This window comes from Zingiber officinale, chromosome 6B, assembly GCF_018446385.1.
Source record: "Zingiber officinale cultivar Zhangliang chromosome 6B, Zo_v1.1, whole genome shotgun sequence".
Lineage (NCBI taxonomy): Eukaryota > Viridiplantae > Streptophyta > Magnoliopsida > Zingiberales > Zingiberaceae > Zingiber > Zingiber officinale.
In genome coordinates this window covers 123,529,113-123,544,053 of record NC_055996.1, presented here as the reverse complement: position 1 = coordinate 123,544,053, position 14,941 = coordinate 123,529,113, and the positions used below count along the sequence as shown (strand labels likewise).

The following is a 14,941-nucleotide window of genomic DNA, read 5'->3' as shown; positions in this document are numbered from 1 at the left end:
GCTTCCGTTTACTGTTATCCATGACTTGTACGTTCTGACCTACCTGATCTATTTCGCGCCAAGGGTCTTCTTTCCTCTACTTTTACTTGGCTAGCTTGTGGGCTTAGTCCTCAGTTGTACCGGGCCTGCGGGCCTCGTCCTTGACCGCTATCAGGGGTTGGCCCTTGTCCGACTTATACTCCTATCTTGTGACCACCCTCTCAACTGAAACTTGGACCTTGGCCATGTAAACTTGACTTCTGACCAACCACGGAGGCTAGACTTTTGACCTCCACGTAAGTCTGACTTCTGACCTCCACGTAAACTTCTGATCATCGCGTGGTATCAACTTCTAACCATATCATCTTACTGACCCCACAAACATGCACCGTATCACTCATTTTATTATTTTTTATTACTTTCTTTGCTCTCATTTCTAAATTTTAAAATATTTAATTATTTTTTACTTTAATTCTCCAATTATGATAGAAGGAGTTTGATCTCTAAAGATAATATGAAAGTTGCTCTCGACAATATTATAATTTACCAATGATGATTAAGAGCAAGTTTTGACATCCAAAATATATGAAAGTACTGATACTTAAGGTTTAGAATACTCTTTTAAAATTCTTTATTTTTATTAGATATTTTGAGAATATAATTCTTCCATCCAAAAAAAATACATACAAAATATAAATATTACAAAACCTTATATAAATTCCAATCGAACACCGACGATTAGTCAATAAAATGACACGGTGAAATGAAACATCATTTGAAACGAACATTCTTAGAACAATTATCTAATTTTTTTAACCATATAAATTAAGTTTATTTAAATATTCTGATAATAAATTAATAAAATTATTAACTATATTTATTTAGGTAAAATTTTTTTTTTTTAATTTTGGGTCTAAATATATACCGTGAAGATTTTTGTCAATAATCACTTAATTTATCTACAAATCACTTAATTTATCTACTAATGTGTTCATCGAACAATATCTACTGGATTAAAAGATTGATAAGAGAAGGAAAAAAAATATTTAACTGAAGAATTTAATAAATTAAATAATAATTTTTTATGTTTTAATATTTAGGACGATTATTGATAAACTCATTCATATAACTTGTATCAAATGACAAATGTTCCCAGGGCGTAGCACAGCTGGGGGCGCATGGTTTCGTGGCCGAAAGGTCTAGGGTACAATCCTCGGGGTGTCATTGTTTGGGGTTAGCGTTCTGGCCATACACTTTCAGCTGTGTACCTGTATTTATCTCCCTCCATATCTGTGGGACCGGCTCTAGGGGACCGTTGATGTGACGATTCCATATATTTTTTTTTTTTTTTGTTTCAAATGACAAATCATTCATAATTTATATATAGTTTTTAAAATAAATATTTTTAAATAAAAGATAGAATGGAGTATTATTTTTTTTTAAAAAAAAATTTATATCAAAGAAAAAAAAGCTCTTCATGTGAAAAATGAAAAAAGGTATGTTTTTTAATATGTTTTTTTTTAAAAAAAAACCCTATTATAAATATAAGTACCTTTCATAAAATTGAAAGTGGAGCAGATGCTTTTAAAAATATTGATAACTTTAAGTGGCCTGTATTATTTTTTTTAATGTTAATTTCACATGATTGTGTCTTGACTGACCTGACCCAGGCCAAATCAAGCCTGTCAAATCTCTGAATCAGCCCTTTTGACTGAAACCTACGGAAACACAGATTAAATCCAGCCTTCTGTTAGTCCACCTCAATCAGCCATTTGAGTCTGCAGACCAAAAGCCTTAGAATACAGATCATCCCATTGGAGATGAACAGTGCTCCTAGCTCTGCTACAGGCTCGAAGTTAGCCAAGTTGGTAGAGAGGCATTCCCATCCTGATCACATCTGGTGGGGGATGCGTGCCCTTTGCTTTGCTTGCAATAAAGCCCCCACCTTCCTCCTCTTCTCAATTATCATCATCACTCCGAAATGCACGGCCAGCCATTACAGCTCATACCAAGCTAAAGGCCACAGCCACGCTGGTTTGGAAAATGGTGGGTGTTTTTTTCCTTCGCTTTTTGATAAAGCCTGCCAGGTGGAGGTTCAGATCAGGTTAATCAATCTGGCAATAATTTTCCCCGTGACAGATCAACGTCAATATTTTTTTAAAAAAAATAAATAAATATTTCAGGAACGATCAATAAAATAGCAGCAGCTAAATAAAATGTGCTGGTGGTTCGGTGAACACTGAGGATCGCAGAGCGATTCCTTACAGCTATTGGCGTGTCCTCACTGTCCCTGCAGTGCTGTCCCTCTCTCTTTATTATTACCATTCTCGCCCTGTTCTTGCGGCTCATCCTCATACCATTGGCAGTGCGCACCAGCCAGTGGCTAGTGCGAGAGGGGAGAAAAAGAGAGAGAGGTAAGCCATGGCTTCCCCTAAACTAGCTTTGCTCGCGGTCATCTCCTTCGCTCTCCTGGCCACCTGCATCGCCCAGGCACCGGCCGCTTCCCCCACGGCAACGCCACCCACCCCCTCCGCCACCCCTCCCCCCGCTTCCTCCCCTCCTCCCGTCGCTACCCCGCCGCCGGCCACTCCTCCTCCCGTCGCTACCCCGCCTCCGGCCACCCCTCCTCCCGTCGCCACCCCGCCGCCTGCCACCCCTCCCCCCGTCGCCACCCCTCCGCCCGCCACGCCACCACCCGCCGCAGCGCCGACGCCCTCGCCCCTCCCGCCCACTGTCTCCCCTGCTCCAGCCACACCGTCACCCGCTGCTGCTACGCCGCCAGAGTCACCGGCGACCTCCCCCTCCCCTAGCTCTTCGCCTGCCCCCGGCGGACCACCATCGCCGTCACCCAGCGGCAGCCCTCCGTCCGACGGCAACGCTGGAGTCGTGCAGGAGGCGAGCATGGCGCTCACGGCTCTGTTCGGGGCCGTCGCATTGCTTCTGTAACGAGGGTAGCCAGAGAGAGTGAGGCGTTTGATATTGGTTTAATTTGATTTTGGAAGTTTCTTCCAGCTGAAGCACTCCATGTATTATCTGCTGTAATAACTCGTATCTACATTTATGTCCTTTCCAGTTCATTCTATTCTTTAGTGATACAGTACGCTGTGACTCCCACTCCCCCTGCTTTGATCTCTGTTCTCTTGAATTAACCTATATGTTAATAAAAACGAAAGATCGATCCAACGACATTGTCGACAAACAAAGAACGCGACGTGAATCTGAATCTCCAAGCGCAAACATTGTCTGAAGATCTCAAATATCATTTGTAAGTGACGACACGGAACAAGAAGAAGCAACAAAAGGTACAGCCAGTGCCGATAAGAAACGTTCAATGAACCGAATTGCTGTTGCTCCACGGAAACGACGTGAATCAAAAGGGCGACATTATTAGTGCATTCGGCGGAGGTCACATGGCTGCATTTTTGAATATTATTACCGCATACGATGTGATGGGGGATGCATGACAGCCTGGGCTGGCCGCCTCACAGCTGCAGCAGTCTTGTGCATGTCTTTGTCGCTTTGTCCACTGAGTGAGGACGGTGGTGGTGGCCCTTCTTATCTGACCCCTTCCTCCACTGAACCAATTCTCCCAACATTGCTCTCTAGTTAATTCACTAGCTAGCTGTCTTCCAATTAATTTGGTTTTTCTACTCCGAGACATCAAAGCAACAAAGCTTTCTCCATACAGCCTCAAGAATTACCTTGTTAATTTCTGTAACTTAGCGTCGATGTGATTCCTCTCCCTGGACCACGCATGACATGACGTTAACTATCCCTGCGTTTCGCACATGAATAGCAGAACAAGGCAATATATTCTGCGTTTGGATGGCTGCGGGTTATTGCCGCGCAGCTGTACTGCAGCCGCTGGCAAGCGAGCTTTAATGTCATATTCTAGAAATGCCAAATTCCTCACAGCTGAGCATCCAATGTCTTCTTCCTTGTTCGCAAGAGGTCTTTGAAGGATGATTGCTCTCCTAAATTTTGAGTTAATTCTGACTGTATGATCTCTCCTGTATAAAGGAATGCTACCTTAGATAAATACTCCCGTAATTTACTTCTTTCCAGATAATATGGGGCCGACTTTTGCTCCAAAAACTAGGAGGCCTGTTAAAAAGAAAAAAAAGAGGAATCTTTATGCAACTTTCAAGAGATTGTTATCATTCATATCTCCTTTTTAATCTGAAATTAATAAAGAGAGTAGCGTCAGAAAGTCCTGACTATTTTTATCCAAAAGTCATTTATTATTCTAGCATGCATATATTTTAGCGGGTCAGATCTGACCATTTAGTAATATCCAAAACAAGAGTAAATCTTGCTGGCCAGAATCTGACCAACTAGAAATCTCTATCTCCCAATTAAAATGCATGCATGGACATGCATATAATTAATGTGGCCATATGAAATTACTAAAATACCCATGCATATATTCTATCGGGCCAGATTCTGGTCATTTAGCAATACCCAAAACAAGAGTAAATCTTGCTGGCCAGAATCTGGCCAGCTAGAAATCTCTATCTCCCAATTAAAATGCATGCATGGACATGCATATAATTAATGTGGCCATATGAAATTACTAAAATACCCATGCATATGCATGCATGCATATATTCTAGCTGGCCAGATTCTGACCATTTAGCAATACCCAAAACAAGAGTAAATCTTGCTGGCCAGAATCTATGCATATAATTAATGTGACCATATGAAATTACTAAAATACCCATGCATATGCATGCATGCATATATTCTAGCTGGCCAGATTCTGACCATTTAGCAATACTCAAAACAAGAGTAAATCTTGCTGGCCAGAATCTGGCCAGCTAGAAATCTCTATCTCCCAATTAAAATGCATGCATGGACATGCATATAATTAATGTGTCCTGAAATTTTATTCTGCCATAAATACAAGAGTAAATCTTGCTGGCCAGCCAGCTAGAAATCTCTATCTCCCAATTAAAATGCATGCATGGACATGCATATAATTAATGTGGTCATATGAAATTACTAAAATACCCATGCATATGCATGCATGCATATATTCTAGCTGGCCAGATTCTGACCATTTAGCAATACCCAAAACAAGAGTAAATCTTGCTGGCCAGAATCTGGCCAGCTAGAAATCTCTATCTCCCAATTAAAATGCATGCATGGACATGCATATAATTAATGTGGCCATATGAAATTACTAAAATACACATGCATATGCATGCATATATTCTAGCTGGCCAGATTCTGACCATTTAGCAATACTCAAAACAAGAGTAAATCTTGCTAGCCAGAATCTGGCCAGCTAGAAATATGTATGGACATACATATAATTAATATGCATATGAAATTACTAAAATACCCATGCATATACATGCATAGGGTGGCGTTGGAGCATTTCAATTAATAAACACTGTTTAAGCTAATGCAAATCTCTCTTTTGTCCAATTCACCTCTACTGTTGCATTATGCATGCATAATGACGCTGTGAACTTCTCATGCGAATTTGCCACCTGGGAACAACCTGCTTCTCAATCAGTCTAAATATGGCCAGCTAGAAATCTCTATCTCCCAATTAAAATGCATGCATGGACATGCATATAATTAATGTGGCCATATGAAATTACTAAAATACACATGCATATATTCTATCGGGCCAGATTCTGGTCATTTAGCAATACCCAAAACAAGAGTAAATCTTGCTGGCCAGAATCTGGCTAGCTAGAAATCTCTATCTCCCAATTAAAATGCATGCATGGACATGCATATAATTAATGTGGCCATATGAAATTACTAAAATACCCATGCATATACATGCATACATATATTCTAGCTGGTCAGATTCTGGCCATTTAGCAATACCCAAAACAAGAGTAAATCTTGCTGGCCAGAATCTGGCCAGCTAGAAATCTCTATCTCCCAATTAAAATGCATGCATGAGCATGCATATAATTAATGTGGCCATATAAAATTACTAAAATACCCATGCATATGCATGCATGTATATATTCTAGCTGGTCAAATTCTGACCATTTAACGATTCCCTAAAAACAATTCGAGAAAAATGTCATTGGGACCATTTATTGGTTCTTTTGGTCTTAAATGGTCTTTTAAAAGTTCTTTATTTTTATTTATTGCAAACTAGCTAGCCACGTAACTCCACATAAAATTAAACCGGTCCATTATGTAGCACACCTTGGACCGGGCACGCTCGACCACATTTTGAACGCACAGACAGACGTGGACCCCGCGGCCTGCGTCGCTGCGGGTTTTAACTGGTGGCCTGCTCGATGCGATGCTGGGCCGAGTCCTTGATGTCGCGGGCCTTCGCCGCCAGCCTCTGCCGGGCCTGCTCCAGCTGGTCCGCCCCCGGCGGGTGCTTCCCCGTCACGTACTTGTACATCCACGACAGCACCGACAGCGCCGCCACCCCCAGCCCGCCGGAGGTCAGGAACCCCGCCGACAGGAGGGACACGGCGACCCCCGCGGGCACCAGCACCGGGCTGAAGATGACCAGAAGCGGCGTGGCGACCGTGAGGGCGATGATCGTGCCCGCCAGAGTCAGGCCCGCCAGGACCAGCATCGAGCCTCCGGCTGCCGCCGCCGTCACCGCCTTCAGGACCACGTGTGACTCCGCCGGCTCCTGATGCTGCAGCTGCCGCCGAGGATCCCTCCCGTAGTCCGCCATCAGGTGGATGCTCAATTCTTCGACGTCCGAAAGAGAATCCGCGAGGCGTTCGATTATATAGGTGAGGGAGCGCGGGACGCGTGTGGAATGCATGGAGGAAAGGACGAAGACGAGACGACGCGTGTTGGTGAGGTCATGACGCGAAGCGATACGAGCGAGGTTTGGTTCTTTGGTATGCGGGAAGGAGAGAGCTTGGAGTCGGCCGGTTTAACTGGGCCGATTATGGTCTGGTTCGGTTGGTATCGAATCGGATTAGATTTTGGTTCGAACATCAGCATCAACCAAAGTTTATACGTCAATATCAAACTTAGTCAATTTAATACTCTCATCGCATATTAATGGTGGTAAATTAACATTTTGGTAAATTGGATGGCTTGCATGGTTTACTATCTTACAAAGAACTAGAGCAAGAGAGTTTGAAAAAGAGGAGGATTTTAACAAATCATAAATGCTGGTACCAATTGATGGAGCAGAGTACGATTCTCACGAGAGGAAAACTATCAATCCTTAAAATGGAAAATTATAGTGACACAAAATGTGATGAATACCTAAGATCCTAATATTTTTTTATAGTTCAAGGAACTTTTCTAATAAAAACTTAACACACTTTCTTAGAAAAAACCAAATAATTGTTTTTTATGTGCAAATTAACTATAAAAATTAATGACTTAAATAACTTTTAATCAAATTAAATTTTAGACCATAGCAATTTTCAGGTTATTATGATAATCGATCAGTTCATTCATTGTCATATTCGATATTATATATCCAGGAGGGGTTTCTTAGTGATGTTTATTTATGAGCTTCACTCCATTGGTACTCGAAAACCACTATAGGAGGCATTAACGGAGCTTCGAAGGACTATCTCTGAGACGTAGACGATCATGGAGGATTTCAATTCAATATTACCAATTTATGATAAACAAGTATGCTCTCCAATCACAAATCATGAAATGAGTGATTTTCAAATATTTACTCACGCATGTGATTTAGTGGATCTTTGTTCCATCAAATGCTAGCCCACTTGGTCCAACAATACGATTTCTTGTAAATTGAATAGAAATTTGATGAATTCATATTGGTTAATGACATATTTTGATATTTATACAGAGTTCATGGCTCTCAGATGTCTATTAGACTATTTTTGTGGAATAGTGCACACCCTAGCAAAAGATTGAACTCCAAATCGGTCGTTTAAGTTTCTCAATATGTGGTCGTTGCATGAGGACTTTGAAAGGGTGATGGCGGACTCATGGACATTCCCGACCATTGAGAATGCTTAGTTTGTTCTTAAGATGAAATTGTATCAGTTGAAGGACCAGTTGAGGGAGTTGAACAAAAACCAGTTTGGGCACATTTTAAAAAGGAAAGAAGGGCAAATATAGATTTGGAAGAGATACAAAAATGTATTCTAGTGGGAGGGGCTATCCCCATGATCTGTGGTTGTATACGGAAACAAGTCACTCTCCTTACGAAGGCAGAGAAACAATTTTATCAACAATGCACAATAAATATTTATCTAAGGAGCTCAAATAAGTGTATCAAATTCTTTCATGACGTGGTGAAGAGGAACAATAAGAGGAATGCCATTATTACACTCATTAAAAGAAATGAGAATTAAACAACAAGCTTAGGTGAAGTGGCGGATGAGTTTGTGGACTTCTTTCATGCTCTACTTGGATAAACGGTGTCGTGCAACCTTATGGACAGTGATAGACATCTTAGAAGGCAATTAACTAATACCCAATCTGAGGACTTAATCAAGCTGGTGGGAGTGGAAGAAATTAAGGCAGCCCTATACGACATTAGAAGCAGTAAAGCACCGGGTTCGAATGGTTATGAAGCAAAGTTCTTTACCTCATCATGGGATATTGTAAATGTTGGAATCCCAAGTTGTTTTGATGTGATCAAACAAGTTAAGTTAGGTCCTGTGATGTTTTAGCCCTGTGTCTAAGTGTGCAGGAACTTAGGAGTACAGGAAGTCGAGCGGAAGACACAGCTAGCAAGAAGGAAGACACGGGAGAGAGCCGACGGGCTCAGTGTGTCTGAGAAATGAGGCGCTATGGAAGAGTACATCAACGGACGAGAAGGAAGCGTGCGGTGTTTTCGAGGGACAAGAAGCCGAAGCGGAAGATTGCTCGGGAAACAAGAGACGCAACTAACGAGAAGGTCGACACGGGATAGAGCCAACGGGCTCGGTATGTCTTAGGGACGAAGAGTTGTGGATGAGTACGCTGGTGGACAAGAAGGAAGCACGTGACGATTTCAAGGGACGAGAAACCGGAGCGGAAGCCTGCTCGAGAAGGCCGAAATTGGGTTCGGATGAGCCTTATTTCGATTTGCCAAAATCACCCAAGCGAGCGGAGCGGAAGATCTGGACCGAGGCGAGCAGAATCGGAGCAGAGAGCCCGGACTGCAAAAAGTCAACAAAGTTGACATTAAGGGTCCAAGTACCCAGAATCAATCCGGGCGCCCGGAATGCGACTTTTGACCAAATCAGGTTGACCGTAATCCGTTGTGAAGGGGATAAAGTTTTATCCCCTTCCAGGCGCCTGGAACCCTCTAGGCACCCCGACCAAGGCTATAAATACAGCCTTAGTCCAGAAGCTAATCAATATAGAATAAGCAATTTGATATTCAACACTTGTACGCTCCTCTTGTTTAGTTTAGCTTCTCATTTTATGTGCTTGAATGCTGTAAGAGGCTTCTTCGCCTGAAGGAGATCTTTATTGCACTTCAACTTCCTTGAATTAACAACCTCCCCGGTTGTAACCAAGTAAAATTCGTGAGCCTCATCTTTCTGTTTATTTAATTATTTATGCAAGTGTTTATTTAAGGTATAAGTCTGAGAAGGGTATTTGTTTTTAGATTGTGCATGACTATTCAAAACCCTCCGACAGCCGACCACTAACGGTCCCCAACAATTAATCCAAAGTTTATCGCAGCAATCCAAGAGTTCTTTCAGGGTGGGAAATTGCTAAAATAATGGAATAATTCATTGATCTCTTTGGTACCAAAGGCAGACCATGCCCCGGGGGTTTCAGATTATCGGTATATCTCTTGTTGTAACATCTTCTACAAGGTAATTGCCAAAGTGTTGGCTGGCAAGTTAGCTATGGTATTGGGGTATTTATTAGATCTGACACAAGCGACTTTTGTGCAAGGGTGGTATATAGGTAACAATATCAACTTAACCCAAGAGCTATTACGAAAGTTTGTATGCAAAAGAATTTCACTAAGGTGCATGATTAAGGTGGATTTAAAGAAAACATTTGATATGGTAGATTAGGATTTCCTTAAGGCGGCCCTTGTCGGTTTTAGTTTTCCCTAATAATATTGTGGATAGATTAGAGAATGTGTTACCATTGTCTCTTACTCTATCTCTCTAAATGGTGGCCTTTATAGATTGTTTAGTGGACGACGTGGCTTAAGGCAAGGTGACTTCCTATCTCCCTTGTTTTTTAGTTTATACATTTAAGTATTGTCAAGAAGATTGCAAGTTGTTTTGTCGCTGCCCTCTTTTTATTTGCATCCTATGTGCAAAGAGGTCGGTATCACTCACCTTGCATAAGTCAATGATTTGATAATGTTTGTTCGTACAGATGAAACCTCTATCAAGGTGTTAGCAGACTGTTTAGAGCAATTCAGAAATGAAGTGGGGTTGAGGGCTAATCCACTGAAGTCCTGCATGTATATGGTAGAAACTGATGATAAAATGAAGGGTCGGTTGCCTCACCTCATTGGGTTTCAAGAAGGAACGTTTTCGTTCCGATTCTTGGGGATTCCACTTGTGACGAAGAAGTTACGGATTGCTAACTGTAGACCCTTACTAATGACAATAATTGAAAACAATCTCGAATTGATTTTAATCAATCGAGATTTATTATATTTGACATCATAATCAAGATGATCAGTATCACAATCAAGTTCGACATAAATCAAATAACAAAAATAATACTTATAAATCTATTATATTTATTACTATACTTATAATTGTATGTTATATTTAATTTTTCCATTATTATTTGAATAACTTGTATAAATAAATCTATTGACTTTAGTAAATAATAGATCAAAAAATTATTCTCTATTCTATTTCTTTCCTCTATTTATTAGTTTCAACATAGTATCAGAGTCATCTTCTCTTCCTTTCAATTTTCTTCTTCCGAATTTTTGTTACAGCAGCAACCAGAGTTTCTACATGCTTGTTTGATATCATCGTCTACAGTCTTGCAATCTCGGCAACTTCGATGATGATAACAACTGTTAGTGCGGTTAGCACTAATGGTCTAACTCAAGTTTTGATGAATGACAAAATAGGTTAAGTTAGTTTTGTCGTTATCTAACACTCTAACCGAGTGTGCAAGAGAAGCCCAGCTAGGTCTACGGGCCGACCGAATAGCTGACACGAAGTCCAAACGGATCGACGGGCTGACTGGACGTTTGGCACGAAGTCCAGCTAGGTCGACGGGCCGACCGGATAGCTGGCACGAAGCCCAGACAGGTCAAAGGGCTAACCGGACGTCTGGCAGATAAGTGAAGGTAAGTCACTGGAGGGGAGTGATTGTGAGGACGCGTTACCGGGAAGGGAACTTAGGCGCCGATCCGACTTAGAACCATTTCAGAACTGTAAGTCGAGATCTTGACTAGATTCCGGTCTCGAGAAGACGGAATCTAATTAATATTTTATTTAATGATAAACTGTGCTAACACTCTATTTTGTAGGATATATATTTGTCTTGGACTAACGTTTTCTTGAAGGTAGGAAACCGCTGGAAAACAGGGTCCGGGCGCCCGGGAGGTACCCAGGCGCTCGGAGGCAAAAATTTATCCTCAGCGTCACCTCATCACGTGGAGCACCCTGGTTGGCTCGGCTACGTCATGGTCAGGGCACCCTGAAGGTTCCAGGTGCCCCGAACCTCCTATATAAGGAGGGTCAAGGCTGAAGCTCGAAATAGAACTGACAATCTGATCTCTTGTGCTCCTGTGACGCTGCAAAGCTCCGACAACGCGCTATTCCTCTAGTTTCTTTCTTTGTCGGTATTGTTTTATTTTGTCATTAGCATTCTTGTACTTAATTTGTAATCAAACCTTCGAATTGCTAGTGAATTGCCCATCGAAAGTACCCTTGTGTGCGGGCTTTGGAGTAGGAGTCGACACATGCTCCGAACTAAGTAAATCGAACTATGTTAGCGTTGCTCTCTTCTTTTCGCTTATACATTTTCCGCTGCGTAATCTCTCGATAAAGTTTTAAATCGATATTCACCTCCTCTCTATCGACTTTCACGATCCAACAACAACTTTTTTTAGCTGCAGTTTTTTTCTCCTTTCATCAACAACTCTTTTCCGTTGACGACAACAACTTCAGCAACGTCAATCATAGTAAGGCAGAGTTGCTATTTGTTCATTTTATTCATCTCTTCATTTTTTCTTTATTTTTTTTCTTCTTCGTTCTCCATTCTGTTCGAAAAAAAGAGAGTAGGGAAAAAATACCAGAGAGCAAAAACAAAAAACGGGAAAAAGCAAAAAAAAAATATAGAGAAAAAAAAAGAGTGTAAAAAATTCTCATCTTATGCTCTTTGGTTTAAGAAGGATCAATTAGTCTTGACTTCATTAATCTCATTAATTACTGAGTCTATACTTCTCATGCTCGTTGGGCTCAACACCTCTCGTTAGGTTTGGAAAGCTCTTGATCATTCTTTTATATCCCACTCTCAAGCACGGGTTCTCCAACTTCGTCTACAATTACAGTCTGTACAACGAGAAGATAGATGCCTCTATCAATGGCTACATGTAATCAGTCAAGACTATTGCCAACAACTTAGCTATAATTGGACATCCGATCTCTGATCTAGAACTATTAATGCATGTTCTTGCAGGTTTGGGTCCTCAATATGATAACTTTATTCCCAGTGTTACAATTTGCATTGATCAAGTGTCACTCGAAACTCTTTATGGTATGCTATCATCTCATGAAAGACTTCTACAAATACAATTTCAAAGGATGTCAGATTCTCTTTCTTTATCGACACACATGATTAGCAAAATTTCACAACTTAATCAACATAATCAGCCTCCTCCCTAACATGATCATCAAAATCAGATTAGAGGTTTCAGAGGCTGAGGTCAAGGTCGAGCTTGAGGTCGAGGATGCTATCAAATTTGCTTCAACTATGGTCATTATAATCAAAATTATTATTGTAAAATATCAGAAATAGGCGAATATTAATAAGTAAATTTTCCGGAATTTTTGGAAATTTTTCGGAGCTCGTATGGACGAGTTAACGGGGACAAAAATGAGGTCCGGAAAAGCCTGTTTAGGCTACCCTATTTTAAAGAGGAAAAGTTTTTAAATTCTCATTTTCTTTTATTCTTTTTCTTTTCCTCTTATTCCCGAGCCCTAACCCATGCGACGCCGTCCCCTCTTTGCACGTGACAGATCTTCCTCCCTCTCCTCTGCCGACGCCGGCGACGCTATGGAACAGAGAGCCGACGGCTGAGCATTCCTTCTTCTCCCTCGTGTGCACGCCCTCACTCCCGATCCGCCGGCGTCCGAGCCCTAGCGTCGGCCACTTCCTTCTCTTCTCGGTGACGCCGACCACAGAAGCCGACGCCGACCACAACAGCCGATGCCGACCCCAATCGCATGTGCCCTAGTTTCCACTGTCGCCTCCACCACAAGGAACAGCGTCGACGCCCAATTCCGACGCCACAGTGTCGCTGCCGGTCGTTAGCCACCTCGCGTCGTCGCCATAGCCAACACTGTCGGAGGCGTGCCGTCGGTCGCCTCCTTTGTGTCGGCAACCGAGTCTAGTGTCGATTTTTTCTCTCTTCCCTTCGCTGTGGAGTTCTGGTGCCACCACCGCCGACGGCCGAGCCTATTGCCGACGCTCTTCTTTCTGTTCTTTATGCTGTTAGGGCTGAGCCTCACTGAAGGACCTCACTGTGCCGCCTCTTTTCTGTTCCTGATCAATCTTCTTGGTGGAATTAGGTCACGGTTGAGGTAAGATTAGATCTTGGTTTTTGGATTTATGTTTTTGATCAGGATAGTGTGGTTGGTTTTCGGTAGTAATTAAGTAATTGTTGGCAGCAACAACTCTAAGTGGGGCAGCAACTCTTTGGTCTCCGGCAGCAGTTATTCATTTCGGCAGGACTGTCCCTAGTTGTGGATCAACATCGGTTGCGAGTAGAGGTAAGGTGTATAAATTTGTTTTGGTATTGGGTTTGTATTTGGAAGAGTTCAAGTTGATTTAGGTTTAGACCTAAATCAAATTGTATAGTGGAACGAATTAGGGTTTAAGAAACTAATCCTAGTTGGTCGAGGTTTATGGATTAGGGTTTTTCCCTAATTTAGAGTTAAAGAATTTATTTAGCTATTTATAGGAATTTAGCTAAATAATCGTATATCTATTTGATACAGGACTTTGACGCGAGACGAGTATCTCGATGTCGGATTTGGACATTTCTATTGGAGGCGGGTACTTTTGACTTATTGTCTTTGATATGCTTAGTAATTAAATTAACAAGATGCATTAATTGTGTTTCTTACTTGTTTCGATTAATCACTACCCAATACATGCTACCTGTTGATTGATTGTTTGTTTACATCTTGTATGGATATGTACCTGATTCCACATGCTCATGGGTAGTGATATAACCATATTTTACCATGCCAGGACCTAGGTTTGATACCTTATATGATCAGATACCTTGATATGATTCATTCGCTTTGGTGCACATTATGATATGTCCAGAGATTGGTTTAGTATATTACCATGTTTAGTGACATGCACCATTCGCATGATTGCATGCTGAGTGATTGATTGCTCCTTTATTGTCGAGCATTTTGCCAGTTTCATCACTGTTTGGTGCTCCGTTGTGACGCTCATGGGTAGCGGGACACAGCGTGGTAGCACGTCAGTTTGGCTCTTCCGGTGCTCCGTTGGTCCGCTCATGGGTAGTGTGACGCAGCGTGTAGCACGTTAGAGATCCCTCCCCATCACAGTGTACCGGGAGATGAGAGCATGGCGCTCCCCCATTTATGATTTGGGGTAGGAGTACGTATGTACTCCGACAGCATCCCGTCCACTCGGTCACTCATCAGGAGTAGTGATGCAGAGTGCACGGTCGTCACAGCCCTACCCACTCGGTCCCACTGTTGTTGTGAGTCGGCTGACTGGCGTCAGGGGTGACCATGACATTGGCATCATATGCATGATGCATTTATTGTTTGTGTTTGTGTTTGTTGCACTTATATGCTGCACATTGCTTGGATACCTTGATTGACATGCA

General features: G+C 41.9%; 1 pseudogene; it reads right to left on the bottom strand.

Annotated features, from left to right (window-relative positions):
• Window positions 1-2,190: 2,190 nt before the first annotated feature.
• LOC121991489 lies at window positions 2,191-6,742 on the bottom strand (annotated as a pseudogene).
• Between the last annotated feature and the right edge of the window lie 8,199 nt (window positions 6,743-14,941).